This window comes from Amphiura filiformis, unplaced genomic scaffold (assembly GCF_039555335.1).
Source record: "Amphiura filiformis unplaced genomic scaffold, Afil_fr2py scaffold_26, whole genome shotgun sequence".
In the NCBI taxonomy this organism is placed as follows: Eukaryota; Metazoa; Echinodermata; class Ophiuroidea; order Amphilepidida; family Amphiuridae; genus Amphiura; species Amphiura filiformis.
This window is the reverse complement of record NW_027305490.1, coordinates 1,061,918-1,081,872: the sequence shown is the minus strand read 5'-3', so window position 1 is coordinate 1,081,872 and position 19,955 is coordinate 1,061,918. Positions and strand designations below refer to the sequence as shown.

At 38.0% G+C, this 19,955-nt stretch overlaps 1 long non-coding RNA gene across 1 annotated transcript; it reads right to left on the bottom strand.

The window, feature by feature from the left end:
- Nucleotides 1–15,224: 15,224 nt before the first annotated feature.
- Nucleotides 15,225–18,527, bottom strand: LOC140143732 (uncharacterized). The gene is made up of 3 exons (XR_011857788.1): nt 18,035–18,527; nt 16,943–17,061; nt 15,225–15,860 (listed from the first exon to the last, which is right to left on the bottom strand). It is a non-coding gene; the product is annotated as an uncharacterized lncRNA (long non-coding RNA).
- Nucleotides 18,528–19,955: the final 1,428 nt, after the last annotated feature.

Below are 19,955 nucleotides of genomic sequence, written 5' to 3'. Positions count from 1 at the left end.
TCGGCATACAATGTGGCAAACTGCAACTTTTTCATTTGCATCTTCCTTGGGTTTTTGGATCGTCGTGTCTTTATTTCTTGAACAATTTCAACAAATGAGGTCTTACATTCGAGCTAAAAGATGCAGCTATTAGCTGTGCTGGTTCCAATTATGACAGATCTGCCTTTATTTAGGATATACAGGGGTGAACATAATTGGTACCTTAATTATTTGGCTTACTGTACTTGTTCAGAGAATCACAATTTGTGAACATGCAGTATTTGACCAGCTTTATGATTATATTAAGGGAAAACTGTTCAGCTGTCAGTCAGGATTTAGGGCGGGTTACATTACTGAGATTTCTTTAATATAAATGTCACCGATGACTGGTTCGATGCAATAGATAAGGGCAATGTCATAGGATTTGTTATGTTGGACCTTTAAAGGAATTTTGATATTATGCACCATGAAACTTTAATTGATAAATTGAAATTGTATTATCTCGATGTTGATTGTATGGCGTGGTTTAAAGATTACCTCTCAAACAGGTCACCTGTACCCTTAAGGGGTGGGGTATGAACGTTTGAACAGTATTTTTTGTGGGAAATGAGAGCACATTAAGACATATCGAATTGCATTCTGAATACGGAGAATGTTCTTCTGATATCAAATAATTTAGATTTTTTTTTAATTCGCGACATATTCACTAACGGTGACGGAGGAGCACAAACCGGCTGGTACCGAGACTACATTTCACCCTGATGTGACAGTGACGTCACATCCGGGGTCACGTCAGTATAAAGCTAGTTTCCACAGAGGAGTAAGATATCTTACTCCTCTGTGCTGGTTTCATACTACCATGCCGGTTGCAATGAGCGGCGTGGCGCACGCGCATTGCAGACAAACGGACACAATCAAGACTTGTCATTGGTTGAAACGCTCTGCCGCTTGCCGGGTGTTCGTGATCGCGCGCCATTATCGTGATGATCGGGGATTCCTTTTTTGTGATGAAGGCACCAGCCGAAATGTCCGTTTTCCAGAATGCAATGAACATAACTCTGTACTCCCCCGGGGAGATGATGTATTTTGCGACACTCATGGCGGGAAAGAGATATGAAACGAATTTGATTAGGTGCAGCATCACTCGCTGGAGTTCGATGGCGCTGGTGTACATACGCACGCGCTTAAAGACACCGCATAGATGCGCGAGCGAAACAGCTGTTCACAACGCGTTGACATCAATGCCACATCGGGGTGAAAAATGGTATAGGTAATAGATGACTATGAAACCTCAAACTCGCCCCTCGATAAAGGTTGGCAATTGAAGCAGGCCTCAGTTTAGCGAACTTTGTCTAGTTTAATGCGATGCGAGTGCAAGCGCCGCTCAGACTGTGAAGGTTTCTGGATACCGAATATGGGTTTAGATTAGGCCTATATCATGTCCTCTAGGCCATATAATTTATTTTTGGAAAGGAAAGTCTAATCTCGGAGCCTATTCAATTGAGAAGGGACTGGATTTTGTCATAATAATATAAAAATTAATACTTAATGCCTCTTGATATCCAGCCATAGTATTTTAATTGATTAAACTGAACATAAAGCTATATCTTTACTAGCTTCATGCACTAATTTGCAGACCTGCCTGGCCTTCTACATGTAGTGAGTACCACATTAGATTGTGTTTACAAGAAATAATAAGCGCTGCCTCCTCGAAATTTCTTATGCCATCAGCTTTGATGATTAAATATTATCTACAACTCGGCACCTGTGTTCAAGGCCTTTCTTTTATCTATTGACCTCAAAAGAAAGGATTAGAATGATCAGAATGCCGTCCCTGACCCCTTTCCACACATTAATAATGAGTCGGTAAGGGAACGTGCTACCGTTATACTTCAATGAGTACGTATGGCTACTACGCAGTTCAATGGCCTTATTGTGATCTGGCGGGAGTTTTAAAAGCACGGTCCCTGACTGCGTGGGCATATTTCCGGACAAGGAACAATAGAGACCAATTGCCTGGCAATGACGTCACATGTAATCCCAGTCTATAGTGTGATTAGAACATTATAGGCTGGTGGTCACTTATAGTACGATCAGTACGAAAAGTCCAATGCGATTATTAATGTATTTTCTAAAATTAAAAGAACCACTTTTTAGCGGGAATTTTTTGTAAGTTACACAGCTGAAGTTGTGAAAGGGTTGAAAGACTACAATATTACGGCTTAAACAAGAATTTCTTTGTTTGGTCGTTATTCCTATAGACTCATCCCTTAAAACAGTCTTTGGATGATTGTACTTCAATAAATCCTTTGCTGTGTGAGCGACGTGTTGTACGTGTGACCGGGCGTAGCAATGTTCGGATAGGGATGGACAGGTAACCCTGATATGCTTTCTGGCATATAATTTTCTAACATATAAAGCATAATGTTGTGATTGCCGGAGCAAAATTGTCCACCAAACAATATGCCAAATGGCTTCAATTAGGTCATCATTTTGCAAAAGTTTCTGACTTATGAAGGGAAACATCCCCCTCTGACACGCCCCCTACATATCAATTTGTAAGCGCTCTTTAGCAAAGTCATAGTTCATTGATTTTACAACCGTATGAAAAATCAGGCGAAAATAGTAGTAACTTTTTGCACAAGATTTGCAATTTTCCCTGTGGTAAATGTGTGACTATTTTTGTATTTTTCTTCAAAAACTAAAAACACACTGGTAGCAAAAGTTATGTATATTGTTGGGGCAAGGAACCCAATTACTACACTGAAATTTCAGTGACTCAAGACTGAAATGAGGTACATCCTAGCGGTACCACATTTCTTATCATAAATAACGAACCGCTTGTCTTGGGTCACTGAAATTCATGTGTAGTAATTAGATTCCTTGCCCCTATAATATACATAACTTTTGTTAGCAGTGTGTTATTAGTTTTTGAGAAAAGTGCAAAAAATAGTCACAAATTTACCACAGGGGTGTAGTACCCCCTTAAGAGAATTGGCCATTGCTCATTCTAATGACGCCAGTATAATAAGTGTGCTTTATCATTTAATCTTACTATAATCTTACTATAATTCACCGGAATCTGTCTGTCTGTCTGTCCGCATCTTTTCTCGGAGACTGGGTCGCACGTTCCTCAAACTTGTGGGTGGGTGCAGCTTGATATGAGGAAGAGCCAGCTTATATTTTTAAGGTCAAAGGTCAACGACCGGGTCAAGTCTAATTTCGAATTGCTTCTATGGAGCTCAAACTTGGTGGGTGTGTTGACCTTGGACTAACAAATAAAAGTTTCCACGGTGACCTTTTCGTCAGACCTACGGTTAAGAGGTCATAGGTCAAAACATGTAGAAATTTCAAATTGCCCCTATGGGGCTCAAATTTGGTGAGTGTGTGGATCTTGGACTAACAAACAAGTTTCCACGGTGACCTTTTGTCAGACCTACGGTTAAGAGGTCATAGGTCAAAAAGGTAGAAATTTCAAACTGCCTCTATGGAACTCAAACTTGGTGGGTGAGTGGTCCTTGGACTAACAAACAAAAGTTTCTACGGTGACCTTTTTGTCAGACCTACGGTTAAGAGGTCATAGGTCAAAAAAGGTAGAAATTTCAAACTGCCTCTATGGAACTCAAACTTGGTGGGTGAGTGGTCCTTGGACTAACAAACAAAAGTTTCTACGGTGACCTTTTTGTCAGACCTACGGTTAAGAGGTCATAGGTCAAAAAACGTAAAAATTTTTAATTGCTCATATAATGGAGCTCAAACTTTGTGGATGGGTGTAACTTTGGCCAAGAAAGCTCAGGTTTGCGTTTGTTAGGTCATCCGTGGTCAAAGGTCAGGTCAAATTTCAAATTGAGGGCGAAAGTCAGGTCAAATTGCAAAAAGCTGCAATTGAGCTCAGCTGTGAGGAAAGTGATCCCAGCCAAACACATCCTGATTTTGAGATCTGCAAAAGCCAATAACCATGATAGCCGAAAACCTCGATATACGGGTAACCGCCTAGTTACTATACGGGTAACCGCCTAGTTACTATAATTCCTTTTTTTTAAACAATTCATACCTTTCCATGCATAAAACATAGCACATCCCCAGTGACTGCCCTGCCCAGAGTTTTATCATGGATAGCTGAGCTGTTGAATCAGAACAGGATTAATGAGTTTTCCATGGGCAGGTCAGAGGGATTAGGGGATGATAAATTAAAATGGTCTTCTATTATAGTAGACTACAGTTAGAGCCAAATTTTAGGAATGTCATTTTGGAGTCATCCTGGGTCACCCAGGGCTCAACTGAGGTCAAATTACAAAAACCTGTTGTATGGGCATGAAACTTGGTGGGTACAGTCAACACTTTGAGCCAAATTTTTGGAAGGTTAGTTCGGGGTCAACAGGGGTCATCTGAGGTCAAATTAGTAAAAACTGTTATGGGCATGAAACTTGATTGGTACAGTCACCATTTAGATCCAAATTTTGGGAAGGTCATTTGGGGGTCACCAGGGTCGAGGTCAAATTTGTAAAAACTGTCGGATGGGCATGAAAGTCACCATTAGCTAGGGTAATCGCACCCAGCCGAAAACCGCCAAATACGGGTAACCGCCTAGTGACATAAAATTTGAAAAATATTGTAAGGAACACTTAGGACTTTTAAAACCTACATTTTGGTCAAAAAATTTGCTTGGATAGGTAGTTTTCAACAGATTTACCTCATTTTTTAGGGAGAAGTGTTAGCTTTCGTTTGATATAAAAAATATTCTTCTGATTGGATGAAGGGAACACTTGAGGTTTCGACAAAAATCAATCGCAGAGGACCAATTTCCAGCTAGAAGCTCCACAGCTCTTACGATGCTATGCACTCAACCGTGTAGTGTAATCAAAGACTGTGTGGAGACAATTCACTGCTTTCTTGGTAGACTGTCCCACAGTCTCGGTTCGGTCCGGCCTGGATAATGGAACGATAGGCCTACATAATAACATAATAGCCTATCAAAATATGCCATAGTCCTTCACCCCCCCGATTCTAAATACACAGCGCCCAAAACCAATTCACAGCGCCAAAAAACCAATTCCTCTTTCTACACAAATTGATGCCACTACACTAATCACACCTCCTATATTGAACGCTAAATTTCAGTGACCGCTCGTGTATTGGGTTGATTTTAATGCTATGTAATCTACATCACCAGTCGTTCTCCACGGACCCGAGGGAGGGTCTACTTTCTTGGGAGCTTTTGGACGAAAATCTATGCTCAGGTGTATCGAGGTGGAGATGGTTTATATAAGAGAATCGTTTTTGTATAGAAACCTTTCCATATGCGTCGCGCAATCATTAGAAAAAAACCCTTATTTCAACCCCCCGTCAAAAACAATTCATTACCATATGTCGTAGACAGATGGGTCAAACTATACTTTTTCTTTTCTAAAGTTTTAACCAAGTCCAAGCAATTTTGAACTTGACCCCCCTGGAAAAGTTAGCCTATAATGATCAGCACTATTATAAGTACTGTATCTCTGCCAAATACAGCAAATTTAAAATGATTTGCAACATTTACGGGAATTTTTCGGACTATTAATGAGAATGGGCCTGTTAATAATGTAGTACTAGTATTAATAGTTATTACTAGTAATAATATTATTTATAAAGCTATTAAAGGGGCATTTCGTGATCCACAGCCTCATCCCCCACTTTTCTCAAAAAAGTTGAGATTTTTATATCACTGGAATACTCTGGCTACATAATGTTTATGTACAAAATATTTCTTGCAGATTAATTCGTTTAGCAAAGATATCGCGAAATTTGAATTTCGTTCTGGTGCACCAGAACGAAATTACAACGTATTGTCTATGGAGCAGTGTAATACACATAATCATGCATAACTCGCAAACGCAAAATCGGAATCAACTGAAATTTTGGGAATATGCTTTTTCGTGGCTATGTACTGAGAAATGTCATAAAAAGAGGATGCTAGGATCACGAAATACTCCTTTAAATAGATCAGCAATAACTAAATAAATATTACCTAATCCAATATCTTTTCATGTTGTTTTTAGATAGTACGGCACTAAAAAGAGATTTCTGGTTCTTTTGTCACAAACCACTTTTCAAAAAGCTATTTTAAACTCCGTTTTCACTGGATACATGCCATGAGCATGATGAGAATTTGACATCAGACTTATTCATATTCAAACTTTAGTATACCGTAAATTGTTATGAACATTTTTCATTTGAAGGAACCAACCGTGCGCGTTACGTGCCTTATTCTCATTTTGTCTCCTTTTTAATCTAACGTATTATCGTTAAATTTTCGTGTTATCATTGTTGAATTTGTCATGATTAGACTTGTATATCCAGACATGACGTCTATAGCACAGATAAACATTATCATTTACCATTGTTTACTTCATCTGCACAAATACAGCATCTTCTCGCACTTCTGATGCTAATGAACTTGAAGTCGGGATACTGGGTGACATCATACTGATTTCTCTTTGCTCCATTCCGGCAAATTCGAAGTGCGACACATTGTTGATAGCCCAAAGGCACACATACGACGTACAAAGATATATGGTAAATTCATACTTTAAAGGATGTCTCCGGCAATCACAACAGTATGCCTTAGGCCTATATGATAGAAAATTAATTATCAAACACGAATCACGTGATTTTATTTGAAACAAACTCATATTGTCATATTGACCATAAAAACGAATTAATAGTAATACAGCCGTCTCTCAACACGCGATATACACGGGCGCCGAAATTGTCCAGTGCAATGACGTCCTAGTAATACAATGAAGGCTGACAACAATTGAGCAGAAGTAACCATGACGTCATTGCACTGAATAATTTCGGCGCGGGAATTTTGAATATCGCGTGTTGAGAGCCGGCTGTTTTTATTCGTTATGGTCAATCTGAGTTTGTTTCAAATAAAACTTTTTTTTTTCTAAATTCTTAACGAACGTTTGTTGATGGGGAAGACATCGAATACAAAAACAAAAGTTTGAATCAGGCCAAAGACATCTGATCATCGATCAAACTACACTTGTATACTACAGATTGGTGAATAAATTAAGGCCAAGGTGATGCAACTGGATTGTGATATATCTTCCTGTGTGTCCCTAATATTAGACAAAATACGTTAGTCAGTTCTGGAATCCCAGAATTCCAAGGTCAGAGTTTATACCAGGGGTCAAAATTCAAAGTTATTCAAATTGTGTTAAAACAAATTCCAAAATACTCCTCTGGTAATAAGGATTCCGAACTTGAAATAAAGAGTTTGACCTATCTATGACTTATCATTCTGGAGTTATGAGCAAAAGGTCATAGAAAACACCTCCGATTTTGATGAAAATGGTCTCAAAATGTTCGTCTTGTTACAACACGTTCAATAAGGAATAATTTACAAAACCTGAGATGTGTTGTTACCGGAAAGGGGTCAATACGCACTCAAGTCCTATTGGTTTTAACATATTTGGCTATTTCCTAGGTAACCAAATGTCGTAGATAGTGTAAACTATTCTTTTTCTTGATTGCTAAAGATGAAAACTTTGAGATAATTTTCATCAAAATCGGAGGAAATTTACTGTTTTGACCCATGTGGAGCCCAAATGTTGACCTTCGACCTTTTTACTCATTTCTGAATCTTTATGAAATGTATGACCAGCGAAATATTTCAGGATTGGTTTTAACAAAATTTGATCAATTTTGAAATTTGACCCCTGTATCAACTTTGGAATTATGTGATTACATAATGGCTAACGTATTTTTCCTATTAATAAGTGAACCACAATGACAGTATTTGCCAATGTTGTTGCTTGTATCACATTGGGCTCAATTGTGACTCAAATCTGCAGCACTATTTACTTTTAAGATAGCAAAGCGTGGAAGTGCAAGGTTATTTTAAAGTTCGTGATAGATTAGTAGTAGTACTGTGTTTATCTATCCATCTGTTCTAGGGTGAAAAATTCAGTTGAACTAGAAAATTTCTAGGGTGAACAATCTGTAGTTTCTAATTTTGCAACTTAGGGGCGCACCATTAGATTTCCAGGGGGGGAATGGAAGAAAAAAAAAAAAAAAAAACTTTGCCCACTAGTGAGACGAAAAAAAAAAAACTTTGTCCACTAGTGAGACGAAAAAAAAAAATTTGCCTCACTGATGAGTAAAAAAAAAAAATTTCCCCCGCCCAACTTTGTATTAAAATTTACATTAAAATTGAAAAAAAAAATACTTCGCCGCCAAAGGCGGCGAAAAAAAAAAAAATTGGTCGCATCAGATAGGTAATGGATAATATGAATATTACATCTATCACAACAATTTTTGATAACAACTTGCGTCACAATTGATCTAGTATAGAAGGTAGAGAATTTATTTCAATCTTATATACGCCATTTGTTTTGGAATTAAGTGAAAATTAATTCTGTAAAAACTGCATTTTTTTTTTTTAATTTTCACATTAGACCCGACAAAAGATTATCGTTTTGTTGTTATGATAATCTAATCTTTTGATTTTGTAAATAAAATTAGGGTCTAATGTGGATTTAGGATGCAAACTGGAACAATCCAATGCCTTGTCAAAATCATTTGCTTCAAAATGGAGTTCGGATGCACTTCGTAATACAACTTCCGCCACTGCGGGAAACCACATGCACAGCAGAGCACATGGCCGATATCAAAATCGATTTTATGTATTGCGTATGTAGGCCTATTCATAGGACCCTCGTATTAATTGTCTCTATGCGCTTGAGAATTCAACAATATAAATAATGGTAGCTTTATTATAATCCACATTAATGTTTTAAGCAGATAAAATTCCAAAATATGATGCAGTAATGAAGTTGCGATTTATTAATTATTATAGGTATAAATTTTCACGATGACACTATCAAGTTCTTCGTGGTCGAGCGGTCTATGGCGCTGGACGTATGGTATACGTGATACTAGCCAAAGCGGTGAGCCGTGAGTTCGAACCCCGCCTCTGCCAAACTTTAAAAGAATTAAAATTAAAATTTTACTTTTTAAAAATTTCATATTGGGGAAATGTGACTGGGAGAATTTATGTATGGCGTGGAGTGGTGTGGTAGGCAGTATAAAAGTCGATGACCATTGACCTCAATGGGGCGGGTATACAAGCTTATTCACGCACCACACCACTCCACGCCATACATAAATTCTGCCAGTCACATTTCCCCAATATGAAATTTTTTTAAAGTAAAATTTTAATTTTAATTTTACTTCATTAAAGTTTGGCGGTGGCGGGGTTCGAACTCACGGCGGCGGACTGCTTTGGATACACTATGAACCCAGCGCCTTAGACCACTCGGCCACTTGTCTTCTTGGAATTTATTTGAAACTTATTTGAAGATATAATCGCAACTTCAACATAGGCCTACCACGTGACAAGCAAAGGCAGAAAACGTACCATATTTTGGAATTTTATTTGCCTAAAAACATTTATGTGTATTATTAGCGCTCAATTATTGTTAACTGCGTGTTTTATACAAAAAATATCCAATAATAAACATGATAACTGGGCGTCTGTATGGACAATACATTATATCGATTTTGACACGTGCTTGTGTCTCAGTACATTTCCATGGTCAGTAAAATACTATAGAGGAAAACCTACCATTTTCTTGTATACACGTTCGATGTTTTTATCAATTACATAAAAAATCCATTTTAGACCCCAAATGTTTTTTCAGGAAATAAAAGATTAGATTACCATAAAAACGAAACAGTAATCTTTTGCCGGGTCTAATGTAATATTCACATAGGATTTTCAACGTTTTTTCTATCCTTATTTTTGCTCAATTAAAAAAATATTTTGGCGTATATAAAATTGAAATAAAATTCTCTGCTTCTTAAACGACATCAAATGTGCCACAATTGGGTATCACGAATCGTTATATCCCAGCAAACATTATACAATCGGCCCGATACTGGCTCTATAAAAGCTGCTATAATGGACCAAGAATGGCAGCCTGTATTGGTCCGGTACGGTCGTGCACACGGGCATTCGACTGGCCCAATAGATATTGCCAGCACTGGGCCAAAATGGGTTGAAATTGGCCCAGTACAGGTCCAATTTATTCAATACTGTACTGGGCCAATATAATATTGCCAATATATTCCCATTATGAAACCGTAAGTAAACGGTAATGGTCCAATTTTGGTCCTTTTTATTTATTTATATTTTTTTTGGTCCACGTCTAGCGGTGCAGTGTTCTATTCCTCTTTTACCCGGTTCAGGCATTATTGGTCAGTTTGTTCAACCAGATATTTCCTTTGAAAAGGAAACTTACTTGCACTCAGCAAAATTGAATTGGTATTACCTGATGTGCAAAGTATTAAAGTTCGATAACAAACTAAGCTTACAAAACTGAGCCATTGATAAATGAAATATATATTCTATGGTGTCATCAGAAAACAATTATGCCTTGCTCCCTGGGCCTTGCTCACGTAGATTCTTTACAAGGCAGTAAATGAATTATTCGGAACAAGCGTAAACTCGCTGCCTTTTCTTTATAATAATAATAACATGTGGCCCTTCAAAATGAAGATGATAATGATCAAATATTGTATTTTGATAGTAAAAAATGTCAGGGTTTCAAAACCACGCCCACATTAATGCAACATTGGGCCAATACAGGGCCGGTACTCGGGGCCTACAAGCCCGGCCAACAAGTTTCTGCCGCAACTGGGCCAGTATGTACATGCCGGCTCGATGCCATATTCAGGTAGTCTTCAATTGGCCCAATAATGGACCAAGTACGGCACAGCTTATCCTGATAAGAAAACGGCGGCCAAACATTAACCAGTATCGGATTTGTACTGGCGTTATTCCGTCAGCCGTGTCCGGTATTGCCAGAAGTAGACCGGTTTAAGCCATTACTGGGCCAATATTACAATGTTTGCTGGGATATGATGTGCAGTTAATATTCATATTTTCTTTTATACAGAGGATGCTTCAGTTTTGACAGGAAAAATATTTTCTTGAAAACCCTCTCACTCGGTTATTTTAAAAAGGTAACCACGCTTCCCTAGAATGTGCAATAAATTAGCATCACACCACCACATTGGGTTCGTTACTTTTAATGCACTCGGTGTTTCTACCGTCCCGACTCAAACGATTCTAGAAGTTGTTCTCACAAGCCCCGCCTACTTTCCCTGCCTTCTCGGCAACCCGGAAGTAACTTTTTCCATTGGTTTTTGTGGCGCAAAATGAGGAAAATACCAATATTTGGCAACGAATTACAGGAATTCCAGTCATAGATCTCGACTGAAAATGGATACATTAGGTAAGTAACACTTTCATTTATGTCATATCACACAATTGTTGGAGATCTATGACCAGTTTGGTAGATAATCGAGTTGAAATGTGGGCATGTTTTTGGCATGGTCTAGGTGGGAATAACAGGTTCGTACATGTAAACTCAATGGGAATCTCTTACGACTAGGCTAAAATACAACAATATTTTGTAAATTTTCCTCGTAAAGAAAAGATCGGTCAAGGAAACCTATATGAATATGTTGTCAATACTTCACTTGACCCAAATATATGATTTATTTTTGTAATGAGAGAATCGCACATGGAATTTTAGAGGATTTTGATAGCAGTTCCCGCACCGTAGAAAAGCTGCTCTGTCATGAGCCGGAAATTCCATCATGAGCCTAGATCCTGATTTGTTTTGCCAATTGAAGCTTCTAATGTTGGCTGAATGTTTTTGATGATATCATGAAAGTCAATCTGTGACAAGATGTAATTTTGCTACGGAAAGTGCTATGACAAAACGATTTTCAGTTTTGGCTTTCTTTATAATCAAGGAGTTTAATTTGATATAAAATGATGCAGTGTTTGATGGCAAAATTTGACTGAATTCACCTTTCAGGGGATGTAATTTTCTTGACAGGGGGTCATGAATATGTCGGTGACTGAAGTCAATTTTTTATTACCCCCCTCCATCGCGGATCGCGGGCTAAAATTTTACGACCCCCTATCGTGGGTCAAACAATTTTAGGACCCCCCCTTCTGTCAAAATTTTAGAGCGGAGTACACGAAACGCGTTAAAATTTTTGACCATAAGCGTAAAGAAGGCGCACGGAGTGCGCAAAAATCTTGCATTGTATAAAGATTGTGTGCACATTTTGTTCAAAAAAAGTGTAAGAAAAGTTACACCAGTCGCCAGCCCTTAATAATTCTATAACCCCCCTATTTTGATTGCTACAAAAATTATAACCCCCCTATTTTTGGTCTTAAAATTCTATGACCCCCCCCCCAGTAGATTCTTGACCCCCCCCTTCTGAAGAAAATGATAACCCCCTTATACCTATAAGGGGCTCAGCTGTGCAATAATTATGAGCCCTGGAAGGAGGGTAAAATTGGGGGGGCAAGCAAGCGATCCGAGGGGGGCAAGCAATTTTGGCACACATTCATGGGGTGCCTTTTAAATAAAATGCTCTAAAAAGGCTTAGGAAAACAGTATGGAAACGCTGAAATATGCAAATTTTCATGCTCGCTGTGCTCGCAACATATCTAGACCTTTTAAGGTTTGCAAATTGGGATCCCAAAAAATTTGGCATGTGTAGGGGGGGCAAAGATTTTTGGCAGGCCAAAAGAGGGAGGAAAGCGATTATTTTGCAGGCTGAGAGGGGGGCAAGCTATTTTTGGTGGGTCATTCGGACATTTTATTACCCCGATAATTATTGCACAGCCCCTAATATGGCACATAAATGAACCCTGTGGTGTGCAACCGATGGGGGAGGGGGGATTGGGGGCACCAGTGGCAAAACTACACTTTCATTGCAATCAAGGGAACAGCTAGCTGGGGGTAAATCTGCCACCACCGCCAAGGGGGGGGCTGGGGAATACAGATGCATGTGCTCATTTGGGGAAGTGGGTGGGCAAGGATTTCAAACCAAGCGCTGTAACAGCCCCATGCGGGGATTGTGCCACTGTCCCAGCTTTACCCTGACAAATTTTCTAAAATCCTCTTTTTCTTTTTCAGGCCTACTAAAAGGTCAGAGCTACACTGTACAAGTAACAACCAACTGCCAGACACCATTAACCAATGCCACTGTGAGCCATTTCATGTCACATTTTGCAGCGGAGGTAGATGGAAGTCATGGAACAAATGAAATATTAAAAAGGACTGAAATAATGACCGGATTCAGAAACGCACTTCAATCTCACTAATTGAAGAACAATACTTGTGTTGAAAGTCGGGACTCATAAATTAGGTGTAACAGAATGTGTGAAAATTTATTAAGATCTATTAGAAATATTCAATCCAATAGATTAGAATTCAATCTAATTCAATTTTAATATATGGGATTAAAATTGCTTAGATTGATTTTTAACCCCTTAGATTAAAATCAAATTAGATGTATTCAAATTAGATTTTTAAAAATCCATCAAAATGTTTTTTAGATTAAAAATCAAATAAGATTGAATTCTAGATTGAATATTTCTAATAGATTAGATCCAATTTTGGATTTGTCCCAGATCACAATCACTTAGAGGGAATATGCTGAATTGTATTATAAAAATAAAGACTGCACAAAAAGTAACGCAGCTGTTATAAACATGCCTGTAGCGTTTGAACTAATAATTGTGTTCACAATATTTCAACATAGAAAGAAGGATGATTTATTTACGCGCATTTTGATACCCCATTAGTCCAATCTCGTTCAATAATAACAACACAGCAGTGTTTTTAAAGAAAAATACCCGAATTGAAAGTTGCGGTTATTTGTATTGATATGAAGTCATTGATTGAAACCATTGATTGCTGTAAATGGCAACTTTTAAATTTGTGGTTTTTCTTTAAAAGCACTATGTACTGTGTTATCAGTATTGAGCGACATTTCACAAATGGGGTATCAAAATGAGCGTAAATAAATCATCCTTCTTTCTATGTAGAAATATTGTGGAAACGATTACTAGTTCTGAACTTATAGGCATATTTCAGCTGTGTTACTTTTTGTGCAGACTTTGATTGGATATCTTCCATCACACAATAGAGGATACATGTAGTAAAAAAATCCCCATCATTTATTATCTATTAAGTAGGTGCGTTCAACTGTTTTGGTTTGTTGAACTTCCTTCTTCATACTTTTTAATGAAAAAATAGTGCTTTTATTTTTCACTTCCTTACAGATCTCAAAATAAATTAAAACAATGATCAAAGCTACATATTCACCATGCATTTTGTTTATTTCATGAACTCTTGTCTTTCTAATAATTATGTACCAGAGAAATAGGTGTAAAAATACATTTAGTAATGAAGTATGAGATAATGAGTGCATAAAGACCATTTATTTACAGTCTATTGGCAGCCACTAGTCTTTTGAGAAGGCTTTTGTTCAGACCTTCATTTGGGGGGACCCTTTGTCAAGGCCATTTGGCACCACTTGTCAAGAGGAATGAAGAACACCTTGAAGTTAACAAAGATCAGGGGCACAAAGGCCAAAACTGAAAAACTGCAGGCAATGGCCCTGACTGAAATTCGAGTCCAGCTTGTGTTAATATGGTGCCTTCACAAAAGACTACATTGTAGCATTGACTGACATCGGCTAGTCTTTCCTGAAGGCTTTGGGTGTGAATGCATTGATGCACAGTCACAGCTTTCATGAAAGAAACAGTGTCTGCCAATAATAAACTATGAACACTTACACTCCTTTAAAAGCATTTATAAGTCAAGGGTTTACATGTAGGACCTTCTTTTATTTTAGTTTTATGTTAAGGGTTTACATGTAGGGTCTTCTTTTATTTATTTAATAAATAACAGACATTAACGAGGCCTTATCTGCAATAGCTGCCAAGTGTCATATTTTAGATAAATTATCAAAATGTCTATGGGGCAGCTATTGCAGTTAGGCCTTCTGGTCCTAAACCCTTGATTAGTGGACTGGATACTCATCATATTTACGGGGATGAAGGTAAACCAGTAGCAGCTACTAAACAATTTGGTCTACAATTACTCTATCCTGCATACGCTAATCCTAAGGTGCGCTAGTCATAAATGTCACTAGTCCAAGAAAAAAATGGTCGCTAGTCCTAATGGCTGCAGATTTTCCATTGCTAAGGTCTTGTAAACCTTATTTATTTTTGGACTTGTGAACCATTTCCTATTTTTAGGACTAGCGATCCGTATTTTTGGACTAGGGAACCTTGGCTATACATTGGTTCCCCTCAAGTTCAGTAGTAGCGTAGGTGCATATTTTAGTGGGCGCCGTATTGAATCGCAAAAGCGTATAGTTAATTGTGTAGCAAAAAAGGGTGGTTCGTGTGGTGCAGCCATGAAAAGACATTGACGTCACTGCTGAATTTGAGGCAAACCAAAGAAAAGTGCCTAGAACATTTCCAATAATTCCATGCAACTTTTACAGCCTGTAAGGAACTATGCATTACGATTACATCACATGATGTCAGAGTCATTTGTTGAGGTCCTTATTATTTTAATAATTGGAGCAAACATTTACTAGTTAGTTTATGCACCACATAAATTACTATGCAAGTATTTAAGTTCTCATCAAATGTTCACCCTCCAGAAAAGATTTTCTTCAAAAAATTTAATTGTTGACATAATGTTGGGAAAGTTTTCAATGCATGCGGGTGATAGCCCTACTACGGCCTTTTGACTGTGGTGGTCCAAAACCATGCTATATCGTAAAACCTGGCTATATCCAGAGAACTGCTAAACCCAGACTGCTAATTCCCCCTTTTGGGTGGAGCGGTTAGTGGGTTTTAGCAGTTCTCGGATATAGTGTGTTTAAAAAGCCCTATAGTACGGCTAGCGAGTGATGCGACAGATAACAGATGCCAGCTGTTGACTTCCAAACCATCATCCTCTTTGTCTTTCACGAAACCAGTATCCTCAGTAGTACTGCTGCACCTGGAAATTGGAATAAAATAAAATAATAGCCAATGATTAATTATTACACATTATTATCAGGATTATGGTATCTAGGCTGTTTGTGTGCCTTAAGGGTACTACACCTGCCCAATTTTGTGCCTATTTGTGCATTTTTCTCAAAATTATAGGGCATTGGGGACAAGTAAGATATGTATATTATAGGGGCAAGGACTACAACTACTGCACTGGAAATTTTATATCAGCACAGACAACAGTTGTGGAGTTACAGTCAAAAATGAGGAAAACCAATATTTGATCAAAAAATCAATAACTACTTGCTTTGAGTTGCTGAATTTTCAGTACAGTAGTTGGGAGTCCTTGCCCCTATACATATCTTACTTGTCACCAATGTGCTATAATTTTTGCGAAAAATGCAAAAAATAAGCACAAAATTGGCCAGGGGTGTAGTACTCCCTTAAAGCCTTAATGTACTATCTTTTTAAATTTTTAGATTTTCCTTCCAAAATGATAAATTATTGTAGCAGAGTCATGATATGCTATTTCAATAGGTGTGAGGTCAAAGGTCATAAAGTCAAAAGTAGTCACTTGCAATCATTTTGCAATTTTAATTTTTTTATGAACTGTGAGAGCGGAGACAGATTTAAAGCACTAATCTGTAATTTACTAAGTCTACTAGTCGTGCATAGTTTCATGGGCATAGCCATCTTTTTTAGTAAGGAGGGCAAAATAAAACTTAGGTGGTACACAAAAAAACTCTGCATTGCAAAAAAAAAGTTGCATCATACAATTATACATAGAGAGGTTGTATGTCTTTGAGCTTCTAAAAAAGGCTTTATTGGGACGTAGTACGCAAAAAATTTCGTATTTTACACTTTTTCGGTCATGATCAGGTTAATTTCGGCAGAAAAGGGTTCCTTGTCCCTTTTCTTTTCTTTTGCCCTTCTGATTTTCTCTTTTATTTTTTGTCAGAGGGCACTTTCATTTCATATATACCTGTCGTGCCTGAGAATTAAATATAGGAACACATAGGAATAAGGTATTGGCATTTTGTGTGGTGTGCTGCACCCCTTGGCTACAACTTTGTAAATGAAATTACTTACATCCTCCTCAATAAGGAAAGCTGTGCTGTTAGGTTGCAGGTGCTTTGCTTCAGCGTGTGTTTATAGTTCAGATTTTTGGAAGATATGCCTTGCTGAATGGACCTTTCGTGTGCCAGTTTCTGGAAAGACAATACAGTATGACATTGTAATTAAAGCCATTGTAACATTTGCTAAGGGAAAGCCCTGAATATTTTTCAAAATTCTGTTTTTACGATTGCTTTGTAAACATATAGTAGGCCTACATACTCTGCAAAAATCAAGACTTTATGTTTGCTCACTTGCTGTGGGTTGGGATTGAGACTTAAGATGAAGTCAAAATCATATTTTCCTATAGACGAATCAAATTTCACGCATTCCCCAACCTCAATGGCGGCCATAGCATGACGGGGACCAAACTATCTCACCTAAAATGTGAAATGATGCGCCCTTGAAGGATATTTTAAACTGCATTCTACCACCCGTGTTACACGCAGACAAAAGAATGATGACAGTTTACAACACAAAAGAATCTCACATCAAATTTTAAGCGGGTTTAATCCACCCAATTGGGCACTCACAACACCTGTTTGGTGCATGCAGGGACCCTAATAAGGCCAAATAAAAAAATAAACATGTTTCACGTCCCCTCCGCTTCCTTTTTTGAGGTTTCTTCAAATATATTTTTATTTTTTGAAATTCGGTTATAACTTTTCAAAATATATGTCTAGGAAGTTAGGATGCTTTCTATAGCCTTGTTAAGATACAAGAAACACGTTAGGAAGGTTTTGTGATCATTTGAGGGGTGTAACTCTCCTCCTTTTTCCAGGCATTATTGTATACGCTAAAACACTGAGCTCTAAGTATGGCTATTTACACCAATTTTGTGATAAAAATAGAAAATAAAAGACCCTCTTCCTCCTTTTTTTGAAAACCGGACGTGAAACATGTTTTTTATTTTACTTGGCCTAATGGCCGACCAAATCCTGACCATGACTTGGCTCGTTGGATTCGTCTATACTATAGCGAATCCTCACTGCCAGTTAAAATTAATGTTGTGTCGTTTAGTTTTACTTGTGCATTAAAAAAATTAATGAGTTATAAAAAGAAACTCACCTTGCAGAGTCGAGGTACAAACAACACACCCAACATACTCAGCCAGGAGAACGGTATACACATACACGACATACACTGTATTGCAATGATCATGAATGTACAGTCATGACAGTGCATGAACAACAGATCTGTGTGATGCAGTGGTGAATGGGACAAATCTCGTCATGTTTTCGTGTAGTCCGAGGTGCTCTGACGATAACACTCCGATCGCCAGGCAATCTACGTGTAGTAGGCCAGTGGGACAACGAAAACGCTACGTGAACGAGCTAGTTTTCGTGGTATATTCGATGTCCGTGGCCTTAAACTGTCCTTATCCAACATGCATTTGCTTCTCTAAATATTCAGTGAATTGAATACTAATATTACTATTGCAAACTAGTCCAAGCACGTCGCTAAAATGAGGCAAATAATTCGATTTTCGCAACTGGATACTTCTGTCAGTGTTATGACTGTCGCAAAAACAGCTGATCGAGGTCAGAGGTGAAATCTGTCAACTACTTTCGCGCATGCGCAAATGGCACACCTGAACTTAGGGAAATATTTTGCCGAAGGCATTGAGGTGGTGTGAATTAGCATTAAAATTTTTCTTATTCTAACAGCAAGCGTTTCTAGAATGTATTATGGCGAAATGTGGTGTATTCACGCACAAGCAAGATCAATTACACGGCTTTTGTGAGTAGCCTTAGTTATGTCCCTCGACTAATTATTAGTTTTAAAGAGCTTTAAAGGTTTGAACCAAATGGCTAATCGTGGCTGTGGATTCAACCTACCATGGCGATTCCTGCCATGAAGATATAGGGCCGATGACACTGTGCGCCGGCTACAATGCATCCAAAATGTGTAATGATTCGGCCTTGGCGGAAATTTTAAACTGCATTCCATCACCCGTTTTACACCTTCCGCGAAAACACAGGTAGACAAAAGAATGTTTACAACACAATACAGTTCCAACAGTTGTGCAAATACTTACACCTAGAGAAGGTCGAGGAGGGTTAATAGAATAATACAATAGAGATAATTCCGCAGGTAATCCCGTCGCATCTATTCATAGATGTACAAAATTAATGGATGAACAAAAGGACTATGTATGCATAGATGCGACATGATTACCACTATTGTATATATTATTCTATTAACCCTCCTCGTCTTTGCATCTTCTCCAGGTGTTAGGTGGCTTTTATTTGCACAATCGGGCGCTCAAAACCCCAAGTTGGTGCTAGCGGGAAACCAAAGATGGCCGACCAAATCCTGACCATGACTTGGCTCGTTGGATTCGTCTATATGCTTCTATAAAACTTATGACTATAGGCTACAGTTGCTCACAACCCAATTTTATAAGCTACCTATAGCTCTTATTTTTAAGCGTTGTGAATTTTGTTAACAAACTAATTTGAGCTGATTGTTAGGCTTTTTTCGGGCATGTACAATCAAGCCGACAATTTAGCAATTTCTTATTCTGCACAAACATTACAAACTTTTATAGTAAAGAGGCCACATTTTTGGACAACGGTGCCAGCCAGGTTAAAATTAACCATAAGAGTTATCTTTCTGATTAAACTGGCTGGCATTTCTGAAAAGTGACGTGAGCTGAGATATTTGGGTTGAAAAATGCAGTTTTGTGATTTTCCCCCCTTTTTTACCAAAAATGCCAGTTATTAAAACAGATATAGGCCTAACTTTGAAAGTAAATATGGTTTAAACTTCATATTTGCTGTTGAGAATACATGTCACATGTGCATTCAATAATTGCTTTCAAAAAAAATTGTCTCTATATCTTGATGCAATATTTTGGGTGAAATGCCTTATTTTGATGATTTTGTTCAATTTTGACCCAAAAAAATCCTAATCAAAAAGGTCAATCATGACAACTTCCTGAAACCAAAGCTTTTTGACCTATGACCTCTTGAAAATCGAAGGTCAA